Here is a 20,113-nt window from a genome sequence, read left to right on the forward strand (position 1 = left end):
TTATTATTATTATTATTATTATTATTATTATTATCATTTTGGTAGAAGACCCTCTCTTAGGCAAATGCTATTAAAAAGAATGGCAGAATTAAGCGAGTTGATTTTATATATTGTTTTTGCTATAACATCAACTCGCTTATTCTGCCATTTTTTTAACAGTATTATTATTATTATTATTATTATTATTATTATTATTATTATTATTATTATTATTATTATTATTATTATTATTATACAGTTAGTGTTTTCCTAGCAGCTTGTCTTGTTTAAAGTCCTTGAATTCGTCTTTCGTTTCTTTCTGTTCATTAAAAAGTATTTAAATTTCTGTGATTCTGGGAAATCCATTATATTAAATAAGCAACATAATACATCATATATAAATATGGAACAAAAAAAAAAGTACTAAGCGAAACGCAAGATACCACAAGCAAAAAACAGAATGAAGTTTCGGACGAAAATTCAGAGAGAGAGAGAGAGAGAGAGAGAGAGAGAGAGAGAGAGACTTATCTACCAAAGAGGACGTGAAACCCGCCAGAACAGCGATTAGAAGAGGGGGGGCTGAGAAGAAAGCGGAGGAGGAGGAGAAGGAGAAGGAAGAGAGGTAGCAATAAATTATGAGAATGTTTAAGAGAGGCTGAGAGGAAGAGCTTAGTTAAGCGACGCTTACCGGAGGCGCGAGGGAAGGAGGTGAGAGAGAGAGAGAGATGAGAGTGAGGGGAGATGAGAGAGAGAGAGAGAGAGAGAGAGAGAGAGAGAGAGAGAGAGGGGAAGGGGATAATGGAGGAAGAGGTGTGGAGGGGAGGTGGAGGACAGGAGGAAGTACTCCCGTAGCCTCTTCGAGAAGTGGGTACGCATCATAACACACACGAGAGAGAGAGAGAGAGAGAGAGAGAGAGAGAGAGAGAGAGAGAATTAGTGCCATGTGAACCCTAGTACATCGGTAATGATGAACAGTGCCACCGGCACCACCTGCCTGGCTGGAGGAACAAGACACGAAAGGGAGGGGACGTGAGAAAGAAGGCAACTGCGTAAGACGATACGCGCGTATAAGTTGCGTCATTATAATGCTCTCTCTCTCTCTCTCTCTCTCTCTCTCTCTCTCCACCCCCCCCCCCCCCCCCCCCCCCCCATCCCCCCCCCCCCCCCCCCCCCCCCGATCCCTTCTGCGTAAGAGACAATGCATGAGGAGAGAAACGGAAGGCTAATTTACTCATTTCATGCGAAAAGTCTCTCATTTCATGGCGTTAAGTAATAGTGAGCACGTAACTAAGATTATGTAAACAACAGTATACCGTTTACATACCTACGGGCTGCTCTAGGAGCAGGAGCCCGTGCTGGCATAAGGCCAGCTTAATCTCAAATAACAACAATAACAACAACATCGTTTACATAAATATCCTACAAGTGTGCTGTGGTGATCGACAATATTAATATGTCATCAGTCCCAATGGAGGAAGCAGCTCAATACAGAAAAAAGGAGAGAGGAGTTTGAAGAATAAACGTGAACAAATTCGGAATGATGCCATCATCATATATAGGTTGAAGTGTGTGTGCGTATGTACGCGTATGTATGTATGTTCCTATATATATTATATGATTCCTTCATCCAATACCACAACGGTCCAGCGGCAAACTACAAACATTAGCAGGCGCTCGCATGAAAGGCGAAAGGAAAGACCGTAGACACACATAATACGAACAGGCGTCAATCATATGTTACAAAGACGAAAATTACCGATAAGGAAACGGCAAATACGGAACCACTCACAGTGCTCCTATTACAGTACAAAAAGTTCCGGAGAGTTCCCTCGTGGGACGAAAGGAAAGTTTGATACCCAAAACAGAAGCTGCCAGAGAGTAGTAGCATCATGGTCAACGAAGCAATGCAGCTGTTGCCCTAACATCATGGTATCGGGTTAAGCGATACGTATATCTGTGTCGATCTAGCCTCTGAGAGAGAGAGAGAGAGAGAGAGAGAGAGAGAGAGAGAGAGAGAGAGAGAGAGAAATTGTCATTATTAATATTAAAATATCCTCATAGTAGCACGAGTCTTCAAATGGAGAAGCAAATCCACATTTATGTAAATGTATTCATATTAAAAACTTTATTGATAGCTTTCGGGAATCTGTTCGGTTCCCCTTATCAATCAGATTGATATGGGGAACGAAACAGATTCCCGAAAGATATCCTTAAAGTTTTAAATTTAGATCTATGTACATTTACATAACTGTGGATTTGTTTCTCCATTATTATTATTATTATTATTATTATTATTATTATTATTATTATTATTATTATTATTTATTTTATTATTATTATTTAGAAGATTAACCCAATTCATAAGGAACAAGCCCACCAAACGGGTCACTGACTTGAAATTCAAGCTTCCAAAGAATATGGTGTTCACCGGAAAGGAGAAAAGAGAGAGAGAGAGAGAGAGAGAGAGAGAGAGAGAGAGAGAGAGAGAGAGAGAGAGAGAGAGAGACGTGTAAAAACTGTATAAGACAATTCACAAGTGCACAAATATACGTGACTAGGACAAGGTACATAAGTTTACGTACTGAACACATCAAATTTATTTATATTTTTTTCCCTATCTGTTCATCATTTTATCTAATTTTCTCCCTTTCAAATACGCGATCTCTCCTCTCTGTATTTCCCATTTACCTTCTGTTACTTCTCTCAAGTGAAGACCATAATATTCTTTGGAAACTTGAATTTCAAGTCAGTGGCCCCTTGGGTGGGCTTGTTCCATTTGAATGGGGTTCATCTTCTGACTACTCGTATTTCGAACAGCCAACTCATTTGCATTTATGACGGATGATATGCAAGTGTCCTGACATTAGTTAGATGACGTAAAAAACGAAAACAGAGGTTCCACTCGCTTGCGCGCCTGCACAGGAAAGTAAGAAAGCAAGCTATGAGGGATCTGAACAGCTGGGGTATCTGTCACGAGTCTCTCCGTGTGTGTGTGTGTGTGTGTTTTTTTTTTTTTTTTTTTTAAGTACTCTCATAACCTTGATCGTGTGAAATGTTTGTTAAGATTCCGAGATACGGAAATGAATACAGAAAAAGACTTCTGTATTTTGTAATGACTTTAAACGCGCTATTACTGCTGGCAAGTATATTGCTGAGAACATAGACACAGGATGTAAAGATCGACACACACACTCTCTCTCTCTCTCTCTGGGAATACTTATCGTCTGTCACTTCATACACAATGGCAGCCAGTATAAGGATGAAATTCAACGGGAATTCTAACATACCTAAATGGACGAAAAGGTTATAAATAATATGAACGTCTGCCATACAATTAACAACGATTTACTAAAATGTTAACTAACAAGTTTTTCACTAATTTTGCTACGAAAAAAATGTACTCGGTAAAAAAAAATCAATTTTTACGACCATCAATCAAAATCATGCGCAAGAAGAAATTATACAAACTCAATTACTGTGTGACGCAATAATTACAATAAACACGAACTAAACAAATCATTGGCCATCATCAGCCTATTTCAATAATTTGACAAAGAATGGTGGTGGGAAGACGCCACCGATGACAACTCGAAAATAGCACGAACAGAGATAGAGAGAGAGAGAGAGAGAGAGAGAGAGAGTATAAGGGCCACTAACTGGTCCCCCACCAAACCGCACCCCCCCCCCCCCCCTACAAAAAGTAGTACAAGTTGTAAAAAAAAAATTAAAGTTTACAAACTTGTAAATAACTAAATAAAAATAAAAAAAACATGTAGCAAAGTTGTAAAAAAAAAAATTAAGTTTACATGTACAAAATTAAAAAAAAACTTAAAACATGTAGCAAGCTGTGAAAAAATTGAAAAAGTTTACAAACATAGCCAAGTTGTAAAATAATCAAGTTTACAAGTAAAAAAAATAAAAAGTTTATTTATAAACATGTAGCCAAGTTCTTAAAAAAAAAAAAATATATATATATAAATTTACGAACAACACTGAATCAACAAGAAGCATAAGGCTAAAGTGAAAAAAATTCAGAACGAAAATCAAACTGAATAAAGTTTCGATACCAATGAATGGAATGAAGGAGACGCCATTCACACACAGTTCCACTTTGTTCGATGCTCTTTTGTTAAGCAAGAAAGCTTCTTTTCCTCCTCTTATATATTTCTGGCCTTTTTGAACACTTCCCAAGAGGCGCCAGCCATTACAACCCTTTGACATAAATAAAAGACAATGGGAGACCAAGTTTAACACCCGTGGAAAATATGGGAAACAAGGAAGCTGATGAGAGAGAGAGAGAGAGAGAGAGAGAGAGAGAGAGAGAGAGAGAGAGAGAGAGAGAGGGTAAATTCATTTCCTGGTGTCACTTAATCCCTTGTTTCAGCCCTCAAAAAAAAAAAAAAAAAAAAAAAACAAAAAAAAAAAAAAAAAAAGAAGCTTGTTCTGATGTGTTGTTGTGTAACTACTTCTTATACATCTTCCCTTCTTAGCCTCTGATCTTTTTCTGTTCCCCTCATGGCCCCCCCTTCCTCTCTCTCTCTCTCTCTCTCTCTCTCTCTCTCTCTCTCTTCGTTCCCTAACTGGGATGAAACCAGAGCCGACTGCTAAAAAACAGAGTCATCTCACCCAGTCAACTGGGACATTTACAACAAACAATGATCCCTGACCCACATTCCTCGGGGAGTCGTTCGTCTCTGTTCATCCTTTCGCTCCTCGTGGAATCCTACAAGAAGCAGGACTCATCACGAAAGGTCTTTCTTTGGTGGGAACGCGCCAGCAGCAGTAGCGAGTCCAAAATAGCGCGAACTGAGAGAGAGAGAGAGAGAGAGAGAGAGAGAGGAGAGAGAGAGAGAGAGAGAGAAGGGGGGGAGGAGGGGGAAATTAGGGCCATTAACTGATGGCTCTCCCCCTCAAAAAAAATCAAAAAAAAAAAGATAAATAAAAAAAATAAAAGGGAAATAAATATTAACTGATGGTCATCCCCCCTTTAAAAAAAAAATTCTAACATGTATCCAAGTGTTCAAGATAAAAATTTAGAATGTTTACAAACATGTAGCTATATTAAAAAAAAAAAAAAAAAAAAAAAAAAGAGGGGGGATAAACATGTATCCAAGTTTTCAAGATAAACACTTAGAAAGTTTACAAACATGTGGCTACATTCTCAAAAATAAATAAATAAAAGACATTTTGCAATAAAACAAAAAATAATAAAATAATTTTTTTTGCAATGCGAGTTTCAAAATGATACCTTAATGCCTACGACCATAAAGATGTTTGATTTCTACGAGAAAATGTGTAGCTACGAAGTACGTCGATGCCTAAATGACTAAAATGCAATAAATGAAGAACGGATGATCTTCCCCCACTTGGCTGACCATCGCCCATCACCACATACGAACAAAAGTTAAGTCGCCATTAAAATCTTCACGAGCAACTTTATAAAAACAAGTTTGCCTGAACTTTTTTTTTTTCAGCATGAAGCAATTTGCGAACGACGATTCGGTGATGTGGAAGAAGATGCTTGCTTTGGCAAGCAAGAGAGCAAGCAAGAAGGACACTGGAAGCAAGTGGTCAAGATCTCCAAAAGAACTAACCTTCCAAATGACCAAGAACACAGAGCATGACAAACTGAAGCCCTGTCCTTTTTTTATTGCTCTTAAGGGAAATACGAAGACATATATAGATATAAAATATATAATTTAGGTCGAAAGCCAAACGTTGCGATCTATGAGGTCACTCAGCGCTGAAAGGGATACTAGTCGTAATAGGAGGAAGAAAACCTCAAAGCAGTTGCACTATGAATCAATTGTCAGGAGGAGGAGGAAAGTAAGATGGAAAAAAGAGAATATGAACGGAGGTACAGTAAAAGGAACGAAAGGGGTTGCAGCTAGGAGCCGAAGGGACGCTGCAATGAAAACCTTAAGTAATGCCTGCAGTGCACCGCATGGGGTGCACTGATGGCGCTGCCCTCCTACGGGAAATGGGAATATGAGGGGAAATGACCTTCCCATTATCAAAATATAAGATCAACTGAGCAAAAGGTTAATTCCATCTTTGTAATCTTGTAACTCATCCTGAGCATAGGATTCCATCTTAAAATTTACTGACGACATCAATGTCTCAATCAACTTAATTCCGCCCATTTACTATTAACCAGTACACGCCCCCTCCCGCCCATACCCAGGAAAAACGAGTAGGCCACGTTTATTACCGTTTTTTCGATACGAAGTGGCAACACAGGACATCCGTCTAGTTATATCACTCTCCCGGGGATCAAGTTCGCTCTTAATACAAGACAACTGTCATCCGTCACTTTCATCTCCAGTTCAAGTGCGCGCGCGCGAGAGAGAGAGAGAGAGAGAGAGAGAGAGAGAGAGAGAAAGAGAGAGAGAGAGAGAGCGCACAGGCGTCTTTTAGTCTTTCAGGAACTAGAACGGTTCCCTCAAAATTAATCCCACTGAATGATTTCATAGCCTTTCAAAAACTTTCAAAAACACGAAAAAAAATTTTCCCCACTGAATGATTTGATGGTCATAAAAAAATTGGAAAAAATATACCAATAAATGATTTCGTATTCTTTCAAAAACTTGAAAAAATATACCAATAAATGATTTCATATCCTTTCAAAAAATTTCAAACACTTGAAAAAAAATTATACCACTAAATGATTTTAGTCTTTCAAAAAGCTTTCAAAACTTGAAAAAATAGAATAAAAAAATATAAAAAAAACTAGACCACTAAATGATATCAGTCTTTTAAAAACTTTCAAAACTTGAAAAAATATACATAAAATAAAAAAACTAGACCACTAAATGATTTCAGTCTTTCAAAAAGCTTGCAAAACTTGAAAAAAAAAAAGGGGGAAAAAAAAAAAAAAAAAAATAAAAAAATAATTAAAAAAAAAAACTAGCCACTAAATGATATCAGTCTTTTTTAAAAACAAACTTTCAAAACTTGAAAAAATATACTGAAATAAAAAACTAAAAAAGACCACTTAAATGATTTCCAGTCCTTTCAAAGAGAAGCTTGCAAAACTTGAAAAAAGAGAATAAAAAAATATAATTAAAAAAAACTAGACCACTAAATGATATCAGTCTTTTAAAAACTTTCAAAACTTGAAAAATATACATAAAATAAAAAAACTGACCACTAAATGATTTCAGTCTTCCGAAAACTTGAAAACCAAAGAAAAAAAATTATACCACTGAATGATTTCATAGTTTTTCAAAAACTGTCAAAAACTTGAAAACCAAAATCGAATGATCCCACTAAATGGTTTCATAATGCAAACTAAGAGTGTGTCAGACCCTTGAATGTGTCTTATTATTTGGAGACCTAATAAGAAAAAAAAAAATTCATTGTCGCTCGTATCCTTATTATCATCATCATCAATATAAATATATAATGAACACACTTGTGGTGCCGTAAGAATAAATCAAAGTCTCGTTTGTGTTTTGATGTATGTATGTATGTATTGTATGTATGTATGTAGTATGTATATATATCTATATATATATATATATATATATTAATATATATCTATAATATCTAAAACGTTAAAATTCCCTACAGTTTCAAGACCAACTGGTCCCCCTCTGCAAGTGATTACAGTATTATAATACAATTAAAGAAAGAGTTAAAAATATTAAGAGATATGAATTTTCTTTTTAATTTAAAAGCTTTTAATACATTTCCAAAACGCATCGGCATTTAAATTCACCATCGTCATTATCCTGGTATATAACTGAAATTAATCCCTTGATGCAAAGCCAAGCTATAATAACCGTGCAAATGAAAAGAATCGTTTGAAATCTCCGATGATGCAGATCACGTGACATGGCGGCCATAACTGATTTTGCCGAAGACCTAAAAAGATCCTGTTCTCTAAGTTGGTTCCTGGAAAACTCCACACAATGATGCCAAATGATAGATGTTCATTTGATGATTATCCTGGTATTATTATGCCAAAATGAAGAATTATAGTATCAATGATAAAGTGTGTATCATTTGGATAAGTAATTTGCTTTGCATATGCGCTGTGTATTTATTATGTATGCATGTGTATGTATATGCTAAGAAATCACAAAAGTAATCACGTGATTTTTTTTTTATTAGTTGAAGGCACTAGGGAAAGTTTCAAAAAGAGAAGACAGAGTGCCAAGTACTTTCGTGTATTTAACACATGTTCGGGGGCACAAAGATGTATTAAATACTCGAAAGTACTTGGCATTCTGTCTTTTCTTTTTTAAACTTTCCCAGTGCCTAGTGCCTTCAGCTAATAAAAAAAAGTGTATGTACACACACACACACACACACATATATATATACATATACAATACATATATTATATATATATATATTATATATATAGATATATATATATTTATATATATATATATACTACATACATATAGGGGTATTGCCAACTGACAGGGCGGCCATATTAGGATGTGCGAAATCTCCACAAACATTATCTTAGCAACGTCTTGTATAAATTACCATATACTTTTGCAAGTTGCATTTGCATACAAGGACAAACTTACAGTTCTTATGCAACTAGGATTTGGCCGCCACGACGAAACTGATGACAGAAAGCCGAGGATACAGATTTTGAAAATGAAATTGTACATATATGGCAGCTGCGATGGAGAAGTACACGTTTCTTTCATTCAAATGCCAAAGTATAAGTTGAAACGCTATTCAAAACTTCTTCAGGAAATCGAATCGCGAAAGCCGGTGTGGATACGCAAGTGGAAAACTCTACGGGGTCATGATGCCCCAAACGCAATCGGGCATGTAGGGTAAATAAGACACCTCCAGCCAGAAATCTCTCTCTCTCTCTCTCTCAATTTTCACACAGGCGAATAGCCACTATGCATCTTCCCTCACCGCTTCCTTGAGAGAGAGAGAGAGAGAGGCTTCCAAACCGCCGTTTATTTGCCGTGTGTTGCTTATCTCCGTTTTTTTTTCATCCTTCCTCGGGTGGTCATAGCAAGGCGGGATTAATGTAGCGTAAAGCAAAGTTATGGATAAAAAAAGTCATAACTGAAGACTTCCTTATTGCTTACTAGAGGCAAAGGAGATGATGATGCCTTTTTCAACCTAACTCTCTCTCTCTCTATCTCTCTCTCTCTAAAAAAAAAATGTGATAAATACGTCTAACTTACAAACGGGAAAGGATTACGTCATAAATATGCCCGAAATAAAAATCAACGTTGAATCAAGTTCTAATTATTTCGTTTTTTTTCTTAATTGGCGAAAATGCATTTAAAACTAGTGGGCAGCTTGATGATGATTGGTTGAAAGTCCCGCGTTCGAATGGCGTTGTTATGATTTTTTTTATATATATCGTTTATCGGCGATTCGAATGAAAAGTTAATCCAATTATATCCTTTTCATAATCAAGTTCTATGTTATGTCTCTTCATAATGTTATGGAGTTGACAGACAATGTAAAATTGTACTAATAAGTCTAGAATAAACAGCACAGCAGCCGAAGTCACAGTCATGAAATGGGTTTCGGACGCAGACTTTCACGCAGAATGTATTGTACGCATTTTCCATGTATTTTAACGCAATCTGGAAGCAATCATCATATGATTAAAAAACTGTAGTTATCAACATTTCCCAGAGACTAGATTCTACATTAAACTTGGAATTGATGTAAATGTCTTGTATTTGAAATCTTCTGGGTATGAAATTTATATGCCACTGTGGGTTAGTTTATCCAATACGTTTTAGATAACTATGTATTTTTCTGCTCGTTCTTCTGTCAGTTTTCACTACTAGCCTACTATTTACCTTGTTTTCCTATTATCCTTTATATACCTGATTTATCCGTATTATTACCTGTTATTAAGTATAGTAAATTTATATATAAATATAATATTAGTATAATATTATAATATAAATTATACCGTTAATATATATAATAATGCTTTTAAAAAATCACAGTACTTGCACGTGACTTCACTAAATAAGCGAATTCCACAGGAAAATGATAACCAGAAATCCTAAGCGCTTTCGTCTTTACTAAGGACAATTGTCAAGGAAGTTAATGTCGAGAAAGGACGAAAGCGATTGGATTTCTGGACTATCATTTACCTGTGGAAATTCGATTTAATATATATATATATATATATATATTATATATATATATAATATTATATATATTATCCTTTATGTATTATATATATATATATAGATATATATATATATATATATATATATATATATGTATATATAATATATATATTGCTTAAAAATCACAGTATTGCACGTGACTTCATAAATAAGCGAATTCCACAAGGAAAATGATAACCAGAAATCCAAGCGCTTTCGTCTTTACTCAGACCAATGTCAAGGAGTTAATGTCTGAGTAAAGACGAAAGCGATTGGATTTCTGACTATCATTTACCTGTGGAATTCGCTTTTATATATATATATATATATATATATATTATAATATATATATATATATATATATATATATATATATATATATATATATATATATAAAATATATTTGTAAATGATAAAATGATAACTGAATGAAAGGAAAAACTTCCCGGCTACTTCAAAGTGCATTTTCATCAGGTTAAAAAAAAAAAAAAAGGTAGAGTAACAGGAACTCTCCAAAAAAAATCTATATAAAAAAAAAGGCAGCATCGAAAAAAATTTATTTTTTTATAAAAATAAAGGCAGTCTTCGAACAAATTATTTTCATAAAGAAAAAATTGTCCCTCGAAAAAATTTTTTTATTACAAAATAAAGTCATTCTCGAAACTTTTTTTTTTATATATCAAAAAAGGCAGTCTCGACGCACACACACACACATATATATTATTATATAATTATTATATTATATATATATATATTGTATATAATAATATATATAATGTAATTATATATCCTTTATATATATAACGCAATGGGGCTTAAAAGCGATAACACAAAACAAAAAAACTACAAAAAAGAACCGCTGGACGAAAGGAAAGTACGTGAAATACATGAGATAACTGATGTTTTTGTTACGTGCACATATCTCTAACAGCTCCTTGAACCACCCGACAACAACGCTGCATCACACCAAGTTAATCTCTTCGGGTTTCTCTGTGCTAAAACCTTTTACGTAACACAAAAGGACCTTGGCCATGAAACCCAGACTTCAACATGAATTAAAAAACAGACACAGAACGCTTTATGCTGCTATGGGCCACGAACGTAATCAAGATTAGTACGTTTAAACACGAACACCGATAGTAGTCGCATATAATATGGGGTTCGTTTGGTAGTAAGTTGAAAATCATATTTATAATTGTTTTCTCTGTACACAAAAAATTATGAGACTCAATCTACTTCCAAATAAATGATATTAATAATAATAGATTTCTTTCTACATATAAAAATGATAAGGCTGAATCTTCTTCCAAATAATTAATAACAATAATTCTCTCTCTCTCTCTCTCTCTCTCTATATATATATATATATATATATATATATATATATATATTATACATACTATACATACATACATACATATATAAAATAGGCATATAATATATATATATATATATATATATATATATATATGTATATGTATATATATATATATATATATATATATATATATATATATATATATATATATATATATAAATGATTATTGAATCTGGGATACTGACCATTATGATACATTAAGCTCTTTCTGAAGTCTTGTAACCCCACACGAGGATAAGTGGTTTAAACATACTGAGAAGGATCTGAGATTGGTTCAATGCAGTTGAATAGAGCATAGCATTTAGGCCAAAGGCCAAGCGCTGGGACCTATGAGGTCATTCAGTACTGAAAGGGAAACTGACAGTAAGATGGTTTGAAAGGTGTAACATGAGTTACCGTATGTCTCAATTGTTAGAGAGGGTGGAAAGTCAGATGGAAGAAAGAGAATATGAACGGAGGTACAGTAAAAGGAATAAAAGAGGTTGCAGCTGGGGGCGGAAGGGACACAGCAAAGACCCTTAAGTAATGCCTACATTACACTGCGTTAGGTGCACTGACGAACTGACCCCACCCCCCAACTTACGGGGTCAATACAGTTAGATTTATTATCTTTTGAGTGAAAACGGCGGATGGAAACTAGATAAACCCAAATACATAGGAAATAAAATTCAAAGAATACTTTCAAAGTAAAACATTGTCTTTATATACAAAATTTAAGGTTATACTGAAGTAATACTTCCAACTGAAATCATAATAAGTAAATTTTGCTATCCTAAATTTCCACAAAGCCTTTCTTCATAATAAAAGCAAATTGTGCAAAATTGTTTCGTTTTGTAAGATCGCGTTTTGTCCCAAAAGATCGTGATAACGCAGTGTGCCAAGATTGTACGGTAATCATCATTTTTCCATACTGCAGAAAACTCGAATTTCAAGACCCTACCGCAGAGCCTCTGCAGCTAACCATTCCTCGTTGGACGAGTGACTTACGTGCTCGCCTAGCCATTCGGTAGTCGCGAGTTCGATTCCCCGCTCTGCCAACGTGGAATCACACGAATTGGTTTCTGGTGATTGGAAATTCATTTCTCGATAGAATGCGGTTCGAATCCCACAATAAGCTGTAGGTCCCGTTGCAACGTAACCAGTTGGTTCCTAGCCACGTGAAAATATCTAATCCTTCGGACCAGCCCCAGGAGAGCTATTAATGAGCTCAGTGGTCTGGTTCAACTAAGATATACTCAATGTTTTTATGACAGTCAACATGCTTGTGTAGTACTGTACAACAATGACCTGACACAAAACAAAGAGAACCCTTCAGGGAAACCAGACAAGCTAGTGATCTAGGCAACGCCTTAGCGACAAGTCAAGACAATAAGACCACATTCATAAACTTCCTGTCTGCCTCACGTGCTTGGGACCCAGGCACTTCATCTTGATCACTATCAGGGTGACTGAATCCCGTATAGTTGCTGAGAGCAACATTAGGCATATATTTCTTTCCCCATGGGTATTTTTAGCAGTGGTTCCCAAACTTTTTTCGGCCATGCTACACCTAAACTCATCTATAATCCCAATGCCCCATTTAGTGATATACCATAACTCTGATATTCAGGTGGAGGAAGACTAAAAGGATATTAACTTGGTTTAAACATTCTCGAACCGCCCCCTTTAAAAATCAAGTTACCCCCTGGTACGCCCCACGTATGGGAACCACTGCTTTATAGTCTACTGACTGTCTGTATGAATTTTCAGCCGAAGATTCTAAACAAAAAAGAAAGAGAAGGCGTCATTATTCTGCCTGAACAATGAACATGTCTGGTGTTCCACGCGACAATTTTGATGGGGACCTTTGTTGCTTCTCAAATTCCAAAAGGACATGGTTCTTGGACTTGAAAGCAAAAGAGCTTATAATCTTACAATACGAAGAGACGCAACTCTTGTCGAGACTGCTCTAGAAAGGATTGGATCATACGGTGTGTAAGTCAGAGATGGCGTCAGGTTTCATTGAGTCATTCGATTCTTAGTTTCCGTTGCTTGGCAGCGCCAAATAAAAATGATCTAATGCTACTGGAGGCTTAGCACTGCTTCGTAATGCCACCCACTGGTGTCACGTTCTTTGTGTTTGTCTTTTCTTTTATTTATTCATTTATTTTTAGCCATCCTTAGAAAGCTGTTCGCCAATCTATGTATAAGCGACCGATCTCCAGGTTTCTTTCACTACCAAAATCGAATGAGTTGATTATCTTCTACATAAGAAAGGTTAAGCAAGATTCAAGGCATCGTCTAAAGTTTCAGTAAGCTCAATTTCAACGATGAAAATTGCCTCTTTTGCTATCTAAAATCACTGTCTACTGACCATAAACGCCAACTGACGCCATCTCTTAGCACGACCAAATCCATCCCTTATCAATCACTCTGCGCTAAAATGCGCACCCAATAACACGAAACAAATAAAAAAAAAACTTCAGTGACAACCGCGCAGGAAGACTCATGAAGTAATGAAAATTTAAAGAATATTGACTTTAAAAAAAATGGCTAGAAATACAAATTTCCTGTAAACGTCTTTAGGAAATACGTACTTGGGGACGTCAAAGGCCAAGTTTTTGAAGTTACATTTGAAGGGCAGCAATTTAACACATTTGAAGGGCAGCAATTTAACACATGTTAAGGGCAACAATTTAACACATGTTAAGGACAGCAATTTAACACATTTGAAGGACAACAATTTAACACATGTTAAGGGACAACAATTTAACACATGTTAAGGGCAACAATTTAACACATTTGAAGGGCAACAATTTAACACATGTTAAGGGCAACAATTTAACACATTTGAAGGGCAACCATTTAACACATTGGAAGGGCAACAATTCAATATGGAACGACTTCTCAAAAGACAGCTACATAATCACCTGCAAATTTAAATTTGTGCTCTGATTTATCACGTAGGGTTTATATAAACTAAATTATATCGCTGATTCCGTTAATTTTACTTATGAAACTGAAATAATAAGTAAGATCAACAATGATAATAAAAGATAATAAGTAAATGAGCTTGAAAACGCTACTAGAATCATAAACAACATCCTTTGTATAATCAGACACCCGAATAAACTAGAGAAAGTTAAAAGTAGGAAAAATATTAAGGAAAAAATCTCCCAGTTGTGACATATGACCCTGTTGCCCTGAGCACACTACCCACAGAAGGCCATTTTCATAATTATTTGTAATTCATAGCTGGTGATGACTACAGATATTTCCCATTGAATACACTGATGACTTCATTGCTAAACATGTACACATCATACCACAGAAAAAACACACACACACAACACACACTGGTAAAATGAGCAACCCTTATTTTATTGCAGTTCACCACTCTTTTAAAGAGCAATGGTAAACATAATAAACATATTAAATCTCGTTTTAGATAACCACAGAAGCACTTAAAAAAATAAAACCCCACCCTCGCAATAAATCTTCACTAAGAAATAATATCGCAATAAATCTTCACCAAAGTAATAATTTTTCACTATGAACACTCACTACCAAAATTAAATCATTCTTCTTTGATGAATCAAAACTAAGTGATCATTACCTTCAATTAAATCCTATAGTGGGTCCTTCCACAAATGAGGCGATCTCCTTTAACAGTACGTCATGCCTCAAAGCCTGGCGTCCTATGAATACTCGACATGGCTTTGAATGACCTCAAACTACGCAATGGGAGGATATGACGCATAATTGGCAACTGTCTTGGATTGCAGGTACTGTTACAACATTATCAGAAGCTGAGCCGTTTCATAGGATGTTATATAACACACGCACATACACAAACATATATATAGTATATATATTATATTACATCACATTACATTATTATTAATATTACATAAAAGGTAAAACAAAAACCGACAACTATTCTCACTTCTTAACAACTCCAGAGGGATTAGCACGCATGTGATACTCTTGATCGTTCTAATAACTGGATTTATCGCCAGAGACATGGCGATACTGAGCAGGCATTTCCTGAAGATAGGAGCTTTCTTGTGTATCCAAAATATAAGCGAACACTTATTCTTAACTCGATAACAGCACGCCGCCAAAGAAAAGCGTTCTTGCTCGAAAAATAAAAATAAAAGCGAGTGAACATAAATCAAAGATATTGCTCATAAACATTTACTTCAAGGTTCCAAGTCACAGGCTGCATAATAACAAACTAGAATAGGAGTCGTTGTTCCACTGTCCTTGTAACTCTCACTAATACGCTTGACAAAGGTAGTCTTATTTCGTACAAGCATCCACAAAAGTTTTGGCCAAAGGCCAAGCGTTGGAACCTATGAGGCCATTCAGTGTTGATATGGAAATTGGGAGCAAAGAATCTCTGAAAGGTGTTTTGAAGTTGGGTGGGTGTAGGAAGGGCATGACAATATACAGAACATATACAATGTAGGCTGAAAGCCCAGCGCTTGAACCTGTAAGGTCACTTAGTGCCGAAATGAAAATAGAGAGTAAAAGGCTTTACAAAGGTGTCATAGGAGGAATACCTCGCAGTTGTAGCTAGGGGGCAGAAGAGCAGGTGCAAAGAACTTTTAGTAATGCCTACAGTACACCTCACTTGAGGTACACTGATGGCACTAACACCCTACGGGTGGAGGGTGTGTGTATGTGTGTGTATATATATATATATATATATATATATATATGTATATATATATATATATATATATATATATATATATATATATATATATATATATATATATATATATATATATATATATATATATATATATATATATATATATATATTCAGGGTCATAAGGTTACCAATTACATGTGTTGACGCCGCAAATACTGATTCAGCAGAGAGAGAGAGAGAGAGAGAGAGAGAGAGAGAGAGAGAGAGAGAGCCGAGGCCCTGTTGAAAATGAAATATACTTGGTAAGCCTTCATCAACAGTCGCGGTTGTTTCAGATGAATCATATGAATTACGAGTTACAAAAATAACTTTATGCACGGAAAAATCACTGAGAGAGAGAGAGAGAGAGAGAGAGAGAGAGAGAGAGAGAGAGGAATGCCGCACTAAGAGCTTGGTTAATTTGATTAACACTTAAGAGTTAATGCATCTATAAATACGTAATATTCTTACGTCCGACCAAAATGTTAACGATTCTATTCTTTGCCATAAGCGTAATTAGTGAGGTTAAAAAACAAAGTCATACGAATATACCGCAAACTGCATCTAACCGCTGCTTGCTTCCACAAAAAGCACATGCAAGGAGAACAATACGACAATAACCTTGTCAACAATAAGCAAGTTCTGTTATGCTTTTCGATACGATCCAGACTATGACTACCTTAGAAGACCTCCCTGTTCGTGTCTTCTTTATTATTTTTGTTCTTCTTTTCATAAAAAAATTATATTTTATACATATAAAAAACAATTGCAATGGGACCCTTACCTTCACTCACAGTGACGGGAGCTAATCAAGCTGCCCTGAAATTAAACTATTGGTTTTATATAAAAATAAAAATATATGAGTCGTATATATAAAAAAAACTGATCGCACAACGGGAATCACAACACCTCTCTCCTCTCCCAGTCAAAGGCAAACAGACCTATTCCAAAAATACAAACTCGGATAACGAGTCCAACCCTTTCCCCTTAAACCCTTCAACCATCCCCCCACTTCCCCACCCCCCTAACCACCTCACCTCCACCTATATAAACAAATAAAAAACGTGCTGCACAGCGCAAACATTAGGGGTGGCCTCGTTCCGACAGCGCATGCGCCGTTCCAGTTTTCGCGCCTTCATTTCCCGCGTAATTTCCGTGACGCGAAGCAGCGGCGAACGTTTTCTCGGTTCTTGGCTCCTTCTTTTCAATTCCCCTCTACGTCGAGAAGGGGAAAAGGTCGGAGAAGGCATCCTTACAGCCGTAAAGATCAATTTATCACCGAAGAAGACCCGAGACGCGTTCCTACGTCGAGTCTACAAGCGCGGGAAAATGTTTCCTTCGTTGTCCCTGAGTGTGTGGAAGGGTCAACTGCCTTCTATTCTTTGCAATTTACTCCATTTGCCGTCCATCCGCCTTGAAACGCAACGAAACATATGGATAACGTTAAAAGAATAAGATACGAGTGATGCACACCCCTTAAAAGATATACATAAGTTACTCCAAAGCAGGAAATTCAAATACAGAAAGGAAACTAAGTTGTCACACGCGAAAGTTTATGATGCAATAGAAGTGGCAACGCAGGAGCTCTATCGCTTTCTAAGTATATTCAACGTGACAGCTTTTGGTATGAGAGAGAGAGAGAGAGAGAGAGAGAGAGAGAGAGAGAGAGAGAGAGAGAGAGAGAGAGAGAGAGAGGTGTCGCGTGAGTCATGGATAAGAAACTCGAATCTGTTTTAACAATTAGAAGTCTTGAGAGATCATAGTACCATGGTTGGATCAGCTCCTCTGACTTAAAACACTTTTCCACCATGATGCTGCTTTTAGGAGATATGATTCTATCACGCCTTTCCCTTATTAAAAGTTAATTTACATTGCACACCTTTCCTTTTCAAAAGTTAATATAGATTAGTTCTTCCTTTTTTTAAAAGTTAATTTAGAAGTTCCACGTAAATCTAAAATTTAAAAAGTCCGAAACAACAGGTGTCATGACCCGTACAAACGAAACCCGTCTTAACATTTAATCACTGATTTTATACAGATTTGCTGTTTACTCAGACACGTTGGGAGAAAAAAAAAATGTTTTAGACAATAATCCATCGTAGATTTCATTACTCGAAAATTAAATTTCCGTCCACTACTAAACACTGACAAAAGCCACGAAAGCTGTCTTGTGCAGATGTCGTGTTAAATTATAAGGTGAGCACTAACAAGACGTTAAGAACATTAAAAGTAATAAAATAAACATACAGAAGATATCATAGCAATGATATGAAAACATCTGGATTGTGAAAACGACGACTCTTTAGACGTCAATAATTATAAACGAATATGATAAGGGTTATACTGTAATTTTACAAGCTTTGAATATTATTCTTTATGATATTACCAGTACTCGGTTAATGATAGAGCTTTTCCAGTTTACTACTTCACTTTAATTTGATGGAATTTCACATAAAACTATCTAAAACCTGTTTGACATGTGAACAACCGGAGAGAGAGCAGAGAGAGAGACGAGAGAGAGGGGAGAGAATTGAAGGAGATCGGAGAGAGAGAGAGAGACTTCAGGGTACTACATAGAGGAAAACATACTTGGACGTAACCCACGCTACAGAAAAAAAATACTGCAGAGAGAAAGAGAGAGAGAGAGATTAAGGAAAATATTCGAGCTAAAATTGACAAGATAATCATCAACGCCTTAACAAAGAAGGAAAACATGACCGACCTTTACAATGATTGCCTCACTGTATTAAATGTTAAGAGTTAAAGGGACCACAAACAAAGCCCCCTCCCCCTCCCCCCCCCCCCCCACCCCCCCTCTCCATAGCTTACGTCACTTCCTCCCCCAGAAATGACAAGAGCATCCATTTATTGATTATTAAAAAGGAAATGAATGTTGGCATTCTTAAAAAAAGAAAAAAAGGTTACAGTTAGTTACAATGAAAGCGGGAATGCTGATAATTGTGATGCCATTTAAACAAGATTGATTTCACCTATTAAATTATTAAACTTTCCTTCATATTTATTTTTCCTTATGTAACCAAAAAAAAAAAAAAAAAACACACATTATATATATACATATATATATATAGTATATATATATATATATATATATATATATATATATATATATATATATAATATATATTATATATATTCGTTATTAAGTGATATTTGTAGCTTAATTTTTGCGAATATAAAGAGGTGTAGTGCATATATTCATATATGTAACACATTCATAAACACGCACGCACGCGCTCACACACACATACACACACACACACACATATATATAATATATATATATATATATATATATATATATATATATATATATATAAATTTATAAATACAGAACATAAAGAATCTAGAAATGGATAACAGTCGGTTCTTCTGTACTACCCTATCTCTCTCTCTCTCTCTCTCTCTCTCTCTCTCTCTCTCTCTCTCTTACAGGGGTTAAGCAGCTAGGTACCTAAGGAAAAGACGCTGTGAATAACCTTGAGTAATGCCTACAGTGCACCGCGTGAGGTTCACTGACGACACTAACCCACCATTACTTCACACGACTAGAATATGGTGTTGAATACCGGCTCCTGAAACTAGCAACAGACCCTGGGGTCCAGGTTCAAGCAGAGGTGCCAATGAGGCCACACTGTGAATTTGGTGTTTGTACTTATAATGATATAAAGTTTTATCATTATCCTCAAAATGCTTTTGTATTTATGATATAAAAAAGGTTTTCTCATTATTATCTAGAATAAAATTCTATTCATAATGACATAATATGAGGTTTTATCATAATCATCAAAGTACGTTTGTATTTATGATATAAAATAAGTTTTTATCATTATTATCTAGAAAATATTGTATTTATAATGACATAAAATGTAGTTTTATCATAATCATCAATATACTTTTGTATTTATAAGGATATAAAGTGTTATCATTCTTATCTAG

General features: G+C 35.6%; 2 protein-coding genes across 16 annotated transcripts in view; one reads left to right on the plus strand and one right to left on the minus strand.

Moving 5' to 3' along the window:
• Positions 1-20,113, plus strand: part of LOC135222732 (uncharacterized) — a 377,836-nt gene that overhangs the window by 133,523 nt on the left and 224,200 nt on the right. The window lies entirely within an intron of this gene.
• LOC135222731 (excitatory amino acid transporter 3-like) overlaps positions 1-20,113 on the minus strand; it is a 472,230-nt gene that overhangs the window by 41,303 nt on the left and 410,814 nt on the right. Inside the window, exon 1 of one of the 15 annotated variants that reach the window (XM_064260956.1) lies at positions 15,074-15,205. The exons of the other annotated variants lie outside the window; for them this stretch is intronic. The gene's annotated coding sequence lies outside the window, so the exon portion shown is untranslated. Of the gene's footprint in view, positions 1-15,073; positions 15,206-20,113 lie in introns of those variants that run through there. 15 annotated transcript variants of the gene reach the window in all.

The sequence above is a fragment of the Macrobrachium nipponense genome, chromosome 8 (assembly GCF_015104395.2).
Source record: "Macrobrachium nipponense isolate FS-2020 chromosome 8, ASM1510439v2, whole genome shotgun sequence".
Lineage (NCBI taxonomy): Eukaryota > Metazoa > Arthropoda > Malacostraca > Decapoda > Palaemonidae > Macrobrachium > Macrobrachium nipponense.